Genomic DNA, 13,683 nt, shown 5'->3' on the forward strand with positions numbered 1-13,683 from the left:
GGGGAAGTCAAAGTACCCTTAGACACTGAGACCCTGTGGTGACTCAACACTAACCTTGTCCTGAAAAATCATATTTAGGTTGGAAAAGACCTTTTCAGTCTGAACGGCTGAGAGAATTGGGATCGTTCAGCCTGAAAAAGGGAAGGCTTCAGGGTGACCTAACTGCGCTCTGCCAGTGCCTGAAGGGGTTGATAAGAAAGATGGAGAGAGACTATTGACAGGGGTCTGGAGTGACAGGACAAGAGGGAGTGGCTTGAGACTGACAGAGAGTAGGGTCAGATTTGGATATTAGGAAAAAAATTCCTCTCTGTGAGGGTGGTGAGGCCCTGGCACAGGTCGCCCAGAGAAGCTGTGGCTGCCCCATCCCTAGAAGTGTCCAAGGCCAGATTGGACAGGGCTTGGAGCAACCTGGGCTACTGGGAGGTGTCCCTGCCCATGGCAGCGGGATGGAATGAGATGGGCTTTAAGTCCCCTTCCAACCCAAACCATCCCGGGATTCTATGATTCCATGAATCTGTGCTGCCTGGCAGGACAGGGAATGGCACCGTTCTTGAAATCCAGTTCTGCACCTTTCTGGTACTTCATTTCAACTTCTCCTTGCCAGAAGGCCAACTGCACCTTTAGCATGTGCTTCTACTTTCTCCTTGTTTTTGCAGAACTTTAGTATTTTTACACCATGGATATTAAGCACAACACCTGCTGTTAAAGTAATGCAGCCCAAGAACAAATCAGAACTACTTGCTCAGTTCAAAATATCTCAGTTGTCTAAACTATAAAGCTCCAATAAAAAGAGTAGTTTCCAGACTGAGGTGACCAAAGTCATCCTCATGCTGTCTTTTATATGCTGCCTCAGCATATAAAAGTGGAAAAAACCCCAAAACATGTTTCTCATGTAATGAGAAAGAGGTGTACATGTCTACTACTTTTATTTTAGAATATTAAATCCAACATAAAACATCACAGAGCTATTGTTCTGGTACTGGGATGCCACAGCAAAGAAAAAGTTGAAAACCATTTGTCAAATTATCACTATTTTTCAGGAATTGCTGTTTCTACATCAAACATGATGTGCAACATGTCTGGCTTGTCATTTCCTCATGCAAGTGATGCTTCCAGATTTATTCTTGTCCCTCATCATCCTGCATATATTGCCTACAGGAAGGGGCCTGCAAGACTTTCTCCTGATTGATCTCAAAGTGGTAGGAGAATTTAATCCTACTGCAAACCTCTCTTTTTAATTTTTATGCCAGGAACTGCACATCAGTTATGTCTCAGGCAAATGAGAGTTGTGGTATCTGCAGCTGATAACCAATACACAGATAAACCAGGACATTCTTAACTGTGGAAGTGTCACAGAGCTGGAATTTCAGACAACCCGGAGCTCTGTACATGACACTGAGTATGTTGGATTAACACAGCAGGAAGATTAAAGCACAGCTACAACTCCTGGCCCAGATAAAACTTGCAGATTAAAGATCACGCTGTAGGTGCGTAAAACATGCTACCACTCCTTTCATTAGAAGTCAATCTAAAAGTGTTTCCATTAGACACTGCTGTGATTAAACACTGGTATTTGAATTCTCAGGGAAAAGGTGTCAGTGCAACACAAGATGCAGGATTGTTCAAAGACTGTGTCATTTTTTAATACACACCTGCAAAAAAGCTTGGCAACATTAACACTGTGATAATTTCTTCTCTCAAATATTTCGTGTACAAGGTCTGATTATTTAAAAATATAGAGATGTTTTCATCTCTCAAAGATATATGATTATAGCTGTTTGTATACAACTGCAGAAATGTGGTGAAATAAAAACAATCTGAAGAAAAAAAGAATTAAGAATAAGAAAACAAACAGAAAATGGGACACCACCTGTGTTTACTGAAGTTAAAGTCTTTATCTCAAACTTGATAATGTATTTTTCAGAAAAAGAGGAAATGCCAGCTATGATGAGACCTTAATTAAAATGTTTTAATAACATGATCTAGAGCTATTAGTGAGAACAAGGAGATGAAGAGACAAACTGAAGCTAAGGAGCTGGCTGAAAGAAAGTAACTCATGTGAACTAACAGGTTAAAGAGTTCACCCGGGAAGTGCCATAAGGACTTGCTATAGCAAAGATCTCCGAGACACTGGCTCAAAAAATGTTGATGAAAAGGTTAAGCACAAGGCATAAAAACAAATGACTGAGAACTGGCATCCTGGGAACAGAAGGAACTTCATGAGAAATCCATCAGTTTGAAATTAACATTTGACATGATATATTAAGGAGCTAATAATGGACTTGAGCTGTAAACTGGAAGCCAATGAGTTAAAAGTAACTTGGGAGCAAGATCTCCACACTATTAAATTACAGCCAACCAAAAGGCCCCCAGAACCACCAGCCTATTGCAATACCTCATTTTTGGTCAGGTATTTGTCAATATGTATTTTCACCTCCTGAAAGATTCTCAAGAGGGGGTTTTTGGTTTATTTTCCTTTTCTGGCCAGCTCCCCCTTAACGTCTCTGCAAAGTAAACATAGATCTTTTCAGAGCATGTGACTTCACCAACCATGTTCCAGCCAGAACTGAGAGGGTATACATTAAGTTCACTGACCAGCATGACAGTTCTTAAACTCAGGATCTAATTAAAAGCAGAGATTACAATAATCAGGGCAGGACAGTAGTGCTGTATGTAAATTGATCTGATGCCACTGGCCACTTTTATGCAACATGATGATCTCTGAGACCATTTACAGATACATAATTAAGATAAATGTCATTTTTTAAGGCTCTGTACCTTCCTACGTAACTCAAATTTGCTGGCTCCAACAAAATCCGTGTTTCATGCAACAGCCAGACTCTGAAGGAAACTTTATCTGGGGAGAATTGTCTTGTTTTCCCCAGCCTTGACAGAGTTGTTGGAGTTTTGGTGTGATCATTTGAAGTCGCCTCTTTGGGAGAACAGAGTATTACCATTCACTATTTCAAAGGACTCAGATTTAACTTGTTGCCTTTCTGAAGCTGCAGTGCAGGGTATAAAGTTTATGTGCCTGATATAGCTTTCACATGGTTGAATAAGCAAACCAGATAAATGCCACCTTCCCCAGCCTCCAGCACTTTCAACGTTGCATTGTAGGAATCTCACGTTAGTGCTCCATGTAACACATAAAAGCAAATTTTCTGACAGTACTTAAAACTGAGGCTCGTTTAACAACATGAGCAGTAGCTGCTAAAAGGCCTTGTTCCACACTGAATTACCTTTATTCTCATAATAAAAATTAATGTATGAACTTCACCGGACAGAGTGTTTTGGGACATTTCACAGCAGATTCACTGTCCTGTACTTTGTTTTTCATCAGTTCTCCAAAAAAGCACACGATCAAACTACCAGATCTGTCCTGAAAGTAAGATGTTTGTGTCATCAACATATGAAACAAATCTCCATTTAAGGTTTTTTTTACTAGAATAAAAGCAACAAGTGAATTCATAGTCGTCATTGTATCCTTACATGTGGAAGTGCCTCAGAATGTAATCAGATTATAGGACTGATGTGTTACATCCCTGAGGCACACATTCAAATTTAACAATGGCAGTTTTCATGCATCATTTTTACGTGATCTCAGTAACTTCTTTACACTTTCACTCCGTGCAAACTCAGGTTAAATTTTCCCAAAATTTCTCAGTGTAGAAAAGACATTTCATGACTGCTTCCCACTCTGTGTAATAAAAAGCAAGGCTTCAGTTTTATAATCCTTGGCCTTTAAAAGCAGCAAAAAAACATACAATTGAAAATTAAATTCTTTTAAGTACTGTAAATTGCCAAAAAATATCCATAAAGTACTTTCCTTTGTCACGTGGCAGCAACCTGCTGGTTTAAACTAATTCCAGAAAGCTATTTTTTCTTGTTTTACCATGGCTACCCACTGCATTTCAGTCTTCACTCTCAGAAAAGCATATCGATATAAACTCGGGAAAAATATACATGAAAGACTACTCAAGTCACTCTCCTAAATTAGTCATGAAAGTAAAAATTTCCAAGCCCTTTTTGGTGCTAGAATATGGAAGAAATATCAGGCAAAATGGCATGGGTTTTGTAACTCACACCAAAACATTCTTGCAGGATTACAAAAAACGGCAGTTTCTCTCTCACTTTTATTCCAGATTAACGAGGAAGTGTTGTACTGCAATGAAATCCACGTTAACTATAAATAATGAATTTTTGTGCAGTGCAATGCAAATCTCAACTCTCCCCGCAGCACCCCAGCCCCATTAACACCTCGAGTGCTGGAAGCAACACCGACAAAAAACCTGAGTGAAGAGCAGAGGGGAGAGATCACAGCAAAGCCTCCCATCCCATGCAATCTGCAGAGGAGAAAAGGCAGGAATAATCCAGACGGCATGGACTGCTGCCAGCTAGTCAAGGTGTCACAGACATATAAACAACAGCCACCTTCCCAACGGAAGCAGCTATAAAGAATCCTGAACAAGCTCAAGCAAGGCAGGAATGTGGTTGTGTCATCACCCTTTCAGCACTACGTGTACCCTTTATTTTCCTAATGACTCATTTATGCAGATAAATGCCTAAAAGGAGCTCTTCTTGGCCCCCAAACTAAAAATCCTTGTATTTATCTACAAATCATGTTATCAGGTGAGCAGCGACTCCACAGGCTGCAGCTGCCTGCCCTTGTATGGACAATGCTGGGCTGGCAGAACCATATCCAAGGAGAGTTTTGTGGGGTTTTTTAAATATAACATTTCACAGAAACTTCTCACAGTAGGTATTTCATAACAGGGGCATTTATCCACTTACAAACCCCAAAACAAAGACAGAAGACTGCAGAAACTGTCAGCCCACAGAGCTCCAACATTGTCAATATCTGTCCCTAACATGGGACCAACTTTCCCCTTAACTCAGCAGTTATTCCCAAATGTTCTAGTAATTTCCAGGACTCTTAGGTCTCCACAGGACATGGCATCTTCATGCTTCCAACACCTTCCAACAGATTTAACTCTGGTAAGTATCACTGAAATTGTAGTTTTTCCATAACACACTCTTGGTAATATTCAAATACAAAATGCTTCATCAAGCACCATCTGTAGCTGTATTTATAAACTCAGATCTTCTTCAGTAGCTCTAACTATATTTCCACTAAAATATCTCTCACTACAATTACTATGTTCACTTGTACTTCTGAATATAAAACATTACACACAGTAAATGTTTATAATGTTATCACAGATGAGGTACAAAGTGTCCTTTTAGAAAGCATCTCTTCATGCTCTGAAATGCTTTTATTCAGCCTTCTTGTGTAGAGCAGGCAAACAAATATTGTGATCAAATCACCCCAAATAATAAACCCCAAAGTGCAGTAGATGCAGAGGGGACATGACTGAGCTGTCTGTGTTTGCTCCTCCACTCTTCCCCTAATGATTTACTCCTGGCCACTGTCACACACCACATGCTGAGCCCAACACACTTTTTGCAGTCCTTATTATCCCATCATTCCCGTGCTCTGATAAACCTGTTCATGTGAAATAATTATTTCACCAGCCCTGAATTGGAATGCATTAAAAACACGCTATCGACAAATAATGCACAGTTTAAGTCCCTTCCTTAACTTGATTAATTGGAATGTAAGAATTAAATTAAAAGCTGAGCGTTTACGGTTCCTGTCATCCCATTTTATCGGGTTTGCAGCTCTTTTCCTACCCCCACCATTTCATTTAGGCACCTTGCACAAATCCCAGTACATTTGCTTTCATCCAGTGAAACCATTAGAAGAATCAATTTGATCTCCAAGGCAAGTTAAGAGTAATGGACTCCAATATTTACTTAGCAGTAAGCACACAACTATTTAATTAGATCTGGATGCTGGAAACTGCATCTTGGAGGCAACAGCCACAGTCACAAAGAGCGAGGAGTTTCAATTTGTTACAGAAATCAATGTTTTTAGGATTTTTTTTTTCTGCTTGTAACTACTGACTTCCATATGGAAACGCTGTCACAGGTAGAGGCACCTCTCCCAACCGGTTTGGCTCCTGCAATCTCACACAACACTTCCTCAAGGGAAGGAGCAATTAAGCTGCTGCCCCTTCTCAGCCACACGCGACTGTTGTATTTGAAGTGACAGACTGTGAACAGGCTCTGCAACTGTGGCATTTCATTTAGAAGGCAGTACTTGACACATTGAAGCATTTGGAATTCCTGAAGTCTGGCTGTCTGCACAGTTGCATAATTTGAGCAGGGATAACCTACTTATAACTGGGAGAGGGAGAAAAATGTCAACAGACAACCCCTTCTACGTCAGGGGACATCTCCTTCCTTGTCACGTGCCAGCAGAAGCATCACTGCTTTGTCACAGTTTGACTTTCTTCTTGTTTAAACTAGTGGATTACAATGTTAAAAGGAGTGATATATCTGGAGATATACCACCAGATGTTCTCCCATACACTCAGACATTCTCTGAGCCCACTGAAAAAGAAGTTTACCAGATGTAATGGCCAAGGCCGGTGAAATAAGTTGTGAAATAACTCACACAAGTGTGAAGAACCCAAGACTTGGTCCTGGTTATACGAACACCTCGCACACCACAGGCACCACACATTCATTCACGAGGACTTAAAAATACTTTCAGCAAGTCATGGGATACAACCAAAACCAATGTTTGGGTGCTTGTTCAACCTCAGTCAGGGGGAAGCTGTATTTGCTTTTGATCCTCTTGGCAAACAGCTGACCAGACCCTCTGAACAGCACAATTCCCTACAGACACCACAGAATGAAACCACCCCTTTGGAAAGTGCCAGAGTTTATGATTAACCTCCTGTTGCAACAAACATGGCAAGGATTCAGTTTCACTCGCTCACTACTCCTCTTACGCACTGAGCAAGGAATACATAAGGACACTCTCCCCCCTCCAAGCCTCAGTCACAGAAACAGGAATTCTCTCACCCTGTAAACAAATCCAGCGTGATCCTCCCTCCTGACAAGTCAGCATCCCTGCAACACCCACCTGGGGAGACTAAAGTAGGGCTGGAAATTCCCTCCCCCTGGAAAGGGACTGCTTGGAGTGTTTGCACCAATTAAAGCTTCAGATTAAAACCAGCTGTTTAAATACAAGTAGTCTTGAGGGAGAGACACTGTAACTGGTTTCTGGAATAAACAGTTTGATATCAATGGCAGCATTTACACTGAGAGAGCTGTGTCTGAGTTCTCAGGTTCAGTTCCACCTCCTTAAATAGCTGTACTTAAACCCAGGCAAGGTCCTCGGGTGCATCACAACTCAGACCTGAGTCACGTGTAGACATCAAGTAAGAGATCTCCATGGCAGAAAAAAACCACATTGCACTCAAAATACCCCAAAGGCTCCTGGATGCTGGTCTGTGACCTGCCTGCACAGGAGTCATTCCCACTCAGCATCATCTTGCAGGGTCCACAGAGCAGCACCATAGGTGTGTCCCACATGTGACAAACAACACATCACCTTGTCTATAGAAATACTCAGCTGGGAGCCAGGATGGGAACTGGGAGACCTGCACCTCAGGAAGAGCTGCCAGGTGGCTACCTGGGGGATACACCCCAAGGAAAATAAAATAAAAATTTTGAAAGGGAAAAAGGAAAAGCCTTGTGCCAAGCAAAAGCACAGAAGGAAAGCAGGGGTAACATGTAACTAGGAAACCTGAGAAACTCCCCACGTGGGTACAGCAAACCAAGGGCCTCAGCTGAGGAAAACTATGAAAGCAGGAGACTTCTAGAAACGTCCCAGGATGGTTTGGGTTGGAAGAGGCCTTAAAGATTATCTTGTCCAACTCCCCTGCCATGGGCAGGGACACCTTCCACTAGCCCACGATGCCCCAAGCCCTGTCCAATCTGGCCTTGGACACTTCCAGGGATCCAGGGGCAGCCACAGCTTCTCTGGGCAACCTGTGTCAGGGCCTCCCCACCCTCCCAGGGAACAATTCCTTCCCAATATCCCATCTAACCCTGCCCTCTGGCAGTGGGAAACCATTCCCCCTTGAACTGTCCCTCCATGGCCTTGTCCAAAGTCCCCCTCTATCTCTCTTGGAGCTGGAGTGCCTCCTTTAGGCACTGGAAGGGGCTCGGAGGTCTCAGAAAAGATCCTGGAATGGACAAATTATGTATATGACCAGAAAAAGAGAAAGTGATGGTATTTTAGACCTGTGGGATCTGCAGATACCCAGGCAGTACAAAGGCTAATTGATTTTACTCTGGTGGACTGTTCAGCAAAGAAAACCTCAAAGCCAAAGTAAAAACCAAGGTAGGCTTAACCTGATAATATCACAGTGCAGGATCAACAGGGACCAGGAAGGCAAAAGGTGGGAATCTCAGCCATGAAAGGTGGAACAGGCAGCCAAGAAGAGACAAGCGGTGGGTACAGGGCTGACCTCCCTGGCACATGCAGCAGGGAAGAGCTGGGGGCAGGACCTGGAACAGCTGCCACAGGGCATCTCTGGGAACATCTGAGACATGACAGGACAAAGCGGGAACCTTCTCCCTGGAAGCATGCAGGAGAAATGTCTTCCTGTCCCAAAGGTTACTGGTGAAACACTGGCTGCACCTTCCTGAGGTGTACAAACATACACAACGTGGGATGCACCAGCTTTTGGCAGGAAATCAGTGGGATAACCCTCGTGTATGTGTGGAGGAGGAGACACATATTTTTCATCAGTGGGCAGAACAGGCTCCAGAGCACAGGAGATGGGCTGGAGGAGTCATCCCTCGGGCTCTGGAGGAGGATACGTCTCCTTGGGTGGGGAAAAACTCAGCAGCTTTTTGTAGACAAGTAGGAGCCTCATGGAGTGGAGGATTTAACAGGCTCTGGAGGTCAAGCATGGAGTTGATTTCACCTTTACATGGAAACAGGGATAGCAGATTTTGTGAGGTACTGTGTGGGAAAGAGAGGCAACAGGCTCTGGGCAAGCAAGAAGCAGATTATACCCTCCCAAAATCTGCCAATGTTTATGTCTCTATAGCAATGTAATTCTGGATAGGTGGAAGGAGAGCAGAAAAACACAGAGCAGGTCTGGGCAGGTGCATGGCCACAGAGGCAGCACAGCAGACCCCAGCAGATGGGCACTAAAGAATGTGCAGAAGGGGCTGTTGTAGGAAAAAAACCAAACAGGAACACAAGAACAGCAGGTTCTGCCCAACAACTCGTGGGAATCCCTCTAATTCCTCCCATAAGATGCAGTGGAGGCAGCAGGTATCCCCTTGGGATGCAGGAAACAACACAACTGCCCCTCATACCCCCTGGAACTACAGGTTTGATGTGCACCCAGGGGCCTGGGCAGTCACCCCTCAGGGCAGGGGACAACCAAGGAGGGGTGACACCGGGACAGGGGGCAGGGGACACCCCGAAACACAGACACAGAGGCAGGGAACATCCCCGGAGGGAGGTGACACCCCCAAACAGTGGGACACGGGGCAGGGGACACCCCTAAACACCGGTACAAGGGCACGGCATACCCCCGGAGGGGCAAACACTTGCCCAAGGGGCAGAGAACACCCCCGGAGGAAGGTGACACCCCCAAACACTGGCACAGGGGACACCCCCGGAGGGAGGGGACACCCCCAAACACTGGCACAGGGGACACCCCCGGAGGGAGGGGACACCCTCGCCGCGGGAACCCTGCGGTGCGGCGCGAGGGTGACACGGCCCCGCGGGAGGGGGACACCCGGGCTGTGCAGCGCGCAACGGGATCCCCCGGGGGGCGAGCGCAGCCCCGGGGCCGCGGGGCACGGCCGGGAAACACCGGCAGGGGACGAGAATGAGGGGGTAGAGGGGCCGGAGCCCTCCCACCGACCGGCCCTGAGGGGAACCTGCGGCCGCCGCGCCACCGACAGCCCCCCTCCCGCCCCAGGCCCGGCCGCGCTTCCCGGTTACCTGCGGGCGGTCTGTGAGGCCGGGCCACTATCTGGGGGCCATGACGGCGGGGCCGGGAGGCGGCGGGACGAGCGGGATATTTGGGATTTGGGGGGGGGGCGGAGGCCTCCGCCTCCCCCTCGGGCGGCGCGCGGGGGGCGGGGGGGGGGCGCGCGACCCCCCCGCGCGAGGGGCGTGAGGGGCGCGCGCGCTGCGCGTGCACGGGGGGCGGGGGGAGCGCGCGCCGCCGGCAGAGCTCCCGCGCGCGCCCGCCCGGGCACTTTGTTTGTGTCCCACAATGCACCGCGCCGCCGGGGGCGGGGCCCCGCGCGTGCGCACGGAGCGGCACCGGCCGGCGGGGGGACCGGGAATGGGGGGAAGGGAACGGGGAACGGGGGGATGGGAACCGGGAACGAGAACAGGGGATGGGAACCAGGGACGGAGTCCGGGAACGGGAATAGGGGGATGGGAACCGGGAACGGAAACCAGGAACGGGAATGGGGGAATGGGGACTGGGACCGGGAACCGGGAATGGGAACGGGGAACGGGGAACGGGAACCGGGAATGGGAACTGGGAACGGGGAGGTGGGAACCGGGAATGGGGGGATGGGGACCGGGAATGGGACAATGGGGACTGAGAATGGGGGAATGGGGGAATGGGAACGGGGACCGGGACCAGGAACCGGGAATGGGGGGATGGATACTGGGAACGGGGACTGAGAATGGGGGGACGGGAACCGGGAACAGGGACCAAAATGGGAACTGGGAATGGGGGGAATGGGAACCGGGAATGGGAGGATGGGGACTGTGAATGGGAACCGGGAATGAAAATGGGGGGGATGGGAACTGGGAATGGGGAGATGGGGAATTTGAATGGGAACCGGGAACGGGGGGATGGGGACTGTGAATGGGAACCGGGAGTGGGGGGGCCGGGGCTGTGTAACAGTGGGGGACGGTGTCCTAGTGCACCTTAGTGAGAGGTAATGGGGTCCAAGTGAACCCCCTATTATGGAGCACTACAGTGGGAGAGAGGAGTCTCAGTGCTCCATAATAGGGAGTAATGGGTCCCTAGTGGACCTCAATGGGGGGAAAGCGGTTCTAGTGCCACATAATGGGGTAACAGGGTCCTGTGGGTGTACCAGCATGGGGGTAATAGGGTCCCAGTGCACCTTAATGGGGGGTAATGGGGTCCCAGTGCACCCAAACAGTGGGAAAACAAGAGTCCCAAAACCATGTAAACCACCTCCAGTTTGCATCCCTCCCAATGAACTTTACAGTTAATGAGTCTCTCATTAACCCCCCCCCCCATAATTTGGCCCAAATCTGCACTAACTCAGGCTAAAATCAGTTTAATCTGATAGGATTAACAGAACCCCTTCCTCGAAGCCTTGTTTTGCAGTGGGATTTTTGTTGTGTTTGGGGTTTTTTGTGGTGAGCACTCAGTGAATTGAAGCAGAAAAGAGACTGAACAGCCACGGTCCAAAAATGTTAATCAGCAGGAAAAAATCTAAAACCAGTCCCTGGAACAGTCACGACAAAAAGAAAAGAAGAGGCCAAACTTCCCTTGCACTGTTGTGAAAACTCTGGGATTCATTGATTCCTTGCAAAACTGGGAGGAGAATCAGAGTGGAGAGTTGGACTCTGCTTAATTCCCTTTCACTTCCTCTTGTCTTGGCTTTATATTCCCAGGGATCTGTATTGCAACCCTGATACACAACAGCCTCCTGTTGCAACTCTTGTGTAAAGCAGGAGTAAAATAGAGCTGATTTCAGCCTATTATATGTGTGCAGGGGTTGTTTCCACTTTCATAAGACATAATTTTCAAGGAAATCTGCTCCTGGCTATCCATGGTAACTCCTGAATCACAGAGGATTAATACAACAACCTAAGGCTGCCATCTCTCACCTTCAAAATGCTCTGAAAAGTCTCGATCAAGGAGTGTTTGATTGTGAAACTGTTGTAGATGGAGTGATCTAAATCAACCAAGAGCCAATGCTGGTTCCTGTAGATGCAGAATCAGATTTGCCTTTTCTCACTGGCTCTGTAGATGTGGTTGTTGCATCTTTAAAATGGTTTCAAAATGATGATTTGTAACCATTTCAGGAATAAAGCATCAGGTGGGAGCAGCAGAGATGCTTGGTCAGTGCTGTGGGTTGTTACATGTGCTTGTATCTAGCTTGAGACTTGCTCTGAGCAGGACACAAGGGAAATCAGGTCCAAACTACTTAATTCATGTCTGGAAGACATGAAATTCAGCGTGGCCTGTGCCCTCACATCCTCCAAGTAAGGCATTCATACCACCAGCCTTTAAACCTGCTCCATGAGGCCTGGAAATAAACCATAAAACTTCAAAATGAAGGACCACTGACTTTCTTTTTAAGGAATTCATTCATTAATAAACTGATCATTCCTGGATGCAGGAAAGCTGGTAGGTTTGGGATCAGAGCACTCTACATATCATCACCATGGAGGGGCATATCAGCCTCCTCAGCCTGGCTCCAATCTCAGTTTCTTCTCCCTGCAGCAGGAAAGGCTGTTTACTAATAACAGTTTATTAGCCCTCAATACCTGGAGAGGTTCTCCAGTGATTTCCAGATCCATGGCATTTGCTGGTATAAACCAGGGAAGGAGCTGTATTGATTTCCACATGCTCAGGTTTCCCAAGCTACTGGGTTGTCCTTTATTACTCTGCTTTTTCCGTGGAGTTGCAGTTCCTCAGTGAGAGGTGTTGCAAGGAAATGCCAAAATACAGACTCACGGTATTTTCCCGGTGATGGGTTTTGCTCTTACACACATTTTAGAACATCCTGGGATTGATTTGTGGACATAGGTGGAGCAACACCAACATAAACCCTGAGTAATTCAGTGGTAGAGCTTGTTTGTGCATCTGCCACCCATTTGTTGGAACAGAGAGGGAGGTCAGGAGTTCCTTCCTGAACTACCTGGAATTTGACGGATATAAAACACCGGGAGAAAGCTTTCAAAAGGGTTCCCATCTGCAGCATGAGTGGAGGCTGTGCCACCCCCTTAAAGTCTCCTTTGTCTGTCTAAACAAATCCTGATTTCCCATCCACCCAGGTACTTCTCCCATCCATCCCTAGGGGGTGGCCCCTTTCTTTAACCCTTGAATCTCTCTCTTGTTATCCCCATTCAAGGAACCAGAAGGTGCAACTCGTGGCTGGAAGCTGGTTTATTCTCTTTTTGCAGCCTGTAGGGTGTGTTTTCCTGTTCTTCAGTTGCTCTTGGAGCAAATCCTTTACTGCTGGAAGCCTGCTCCTGGCAGGATGCATCCATTAACACCCAAAGCAAATGACACCTTCCCTGCACAGCATTCCCTCCCTGACCCCATCAGCTCCAGAGGAAAAACCTCTTTGCTCCCACCCTTGAGGGCTTGCTGCCTACTCCTGAGTTACCACTGGAGAGCAGGAACTGTCTCTTCTGCATCCTCATGCCTGTTGCTCCAGGGCTCAGTTAATCAGCTTTAGCTCAATCCTGCTGACTCCTCTCTTCAGAAACTCCTGATTTTCTCCTGGCATTGGGAGGATTTATGTCCTCTCCAGGCTTGTGAATGCTTTGCCTGGCCCTCAGTGAGTGTAGTCCTGCGGGTTGAAGCATGCTGGTCGGCAGGGGAGGAAGCTGAAGCAGGAGTTTGGGAGAGAAACCTGTTTTCTAAAATGCTTTGAATTGCAACAGCAATTTAGAGCCTCTAAAATGCCAAGGAACCAGACCAGTTGCTTGGTCACCTGAAGATAAATTTGACAGGTGTCTGTATGGAAAAAGAGTGATCTACCAGAGCAGAGGAGTTGTAAGACCAAGATGGA

General features: G+C 47.0%; 1 protein-coding gene across 2 annotated transcripts in view; it reads right to left on the reverse strand.

Annotated features, from left to right (window-relative positions):
- The window catches only part of ZBTB44 (zinc finger and BTB domain containing 44), a 36,749-nt gene extending 26,748 nt beyond the window's left edge, over positions 1 to 10,001 (reverse strand). For both annotated transcript variants that reach the window (XM_027655588.1, XM_027655589.1), the window contains exon 1: positions 9,884 to 10,001. The gene's annotated coding sequence lies outside the window, so the exon portion shown is untranslated. The remainder of the gene's footprint in view (positions 1 to 9,883) is intronic.
- Between the last annotated feature and the right edge of the window lie 3,682 nt (positions 10,002 to 13,683).

The sequence above is a fragment of the Corapipo altera genome, unplaced genomic scaffold, assembly GCF_003945725.1.
Source record: "Corapipo altera isolate COAL_440 unplaced genomic scaffold, ASM394572v1 71, whole genome shotgun sequence".
Lineage (NCBI taxonomy): Eukaryota > Metazoa > Chordata > Aves > Passeriformes > Pipridae > Corapipo > Corapipo altera.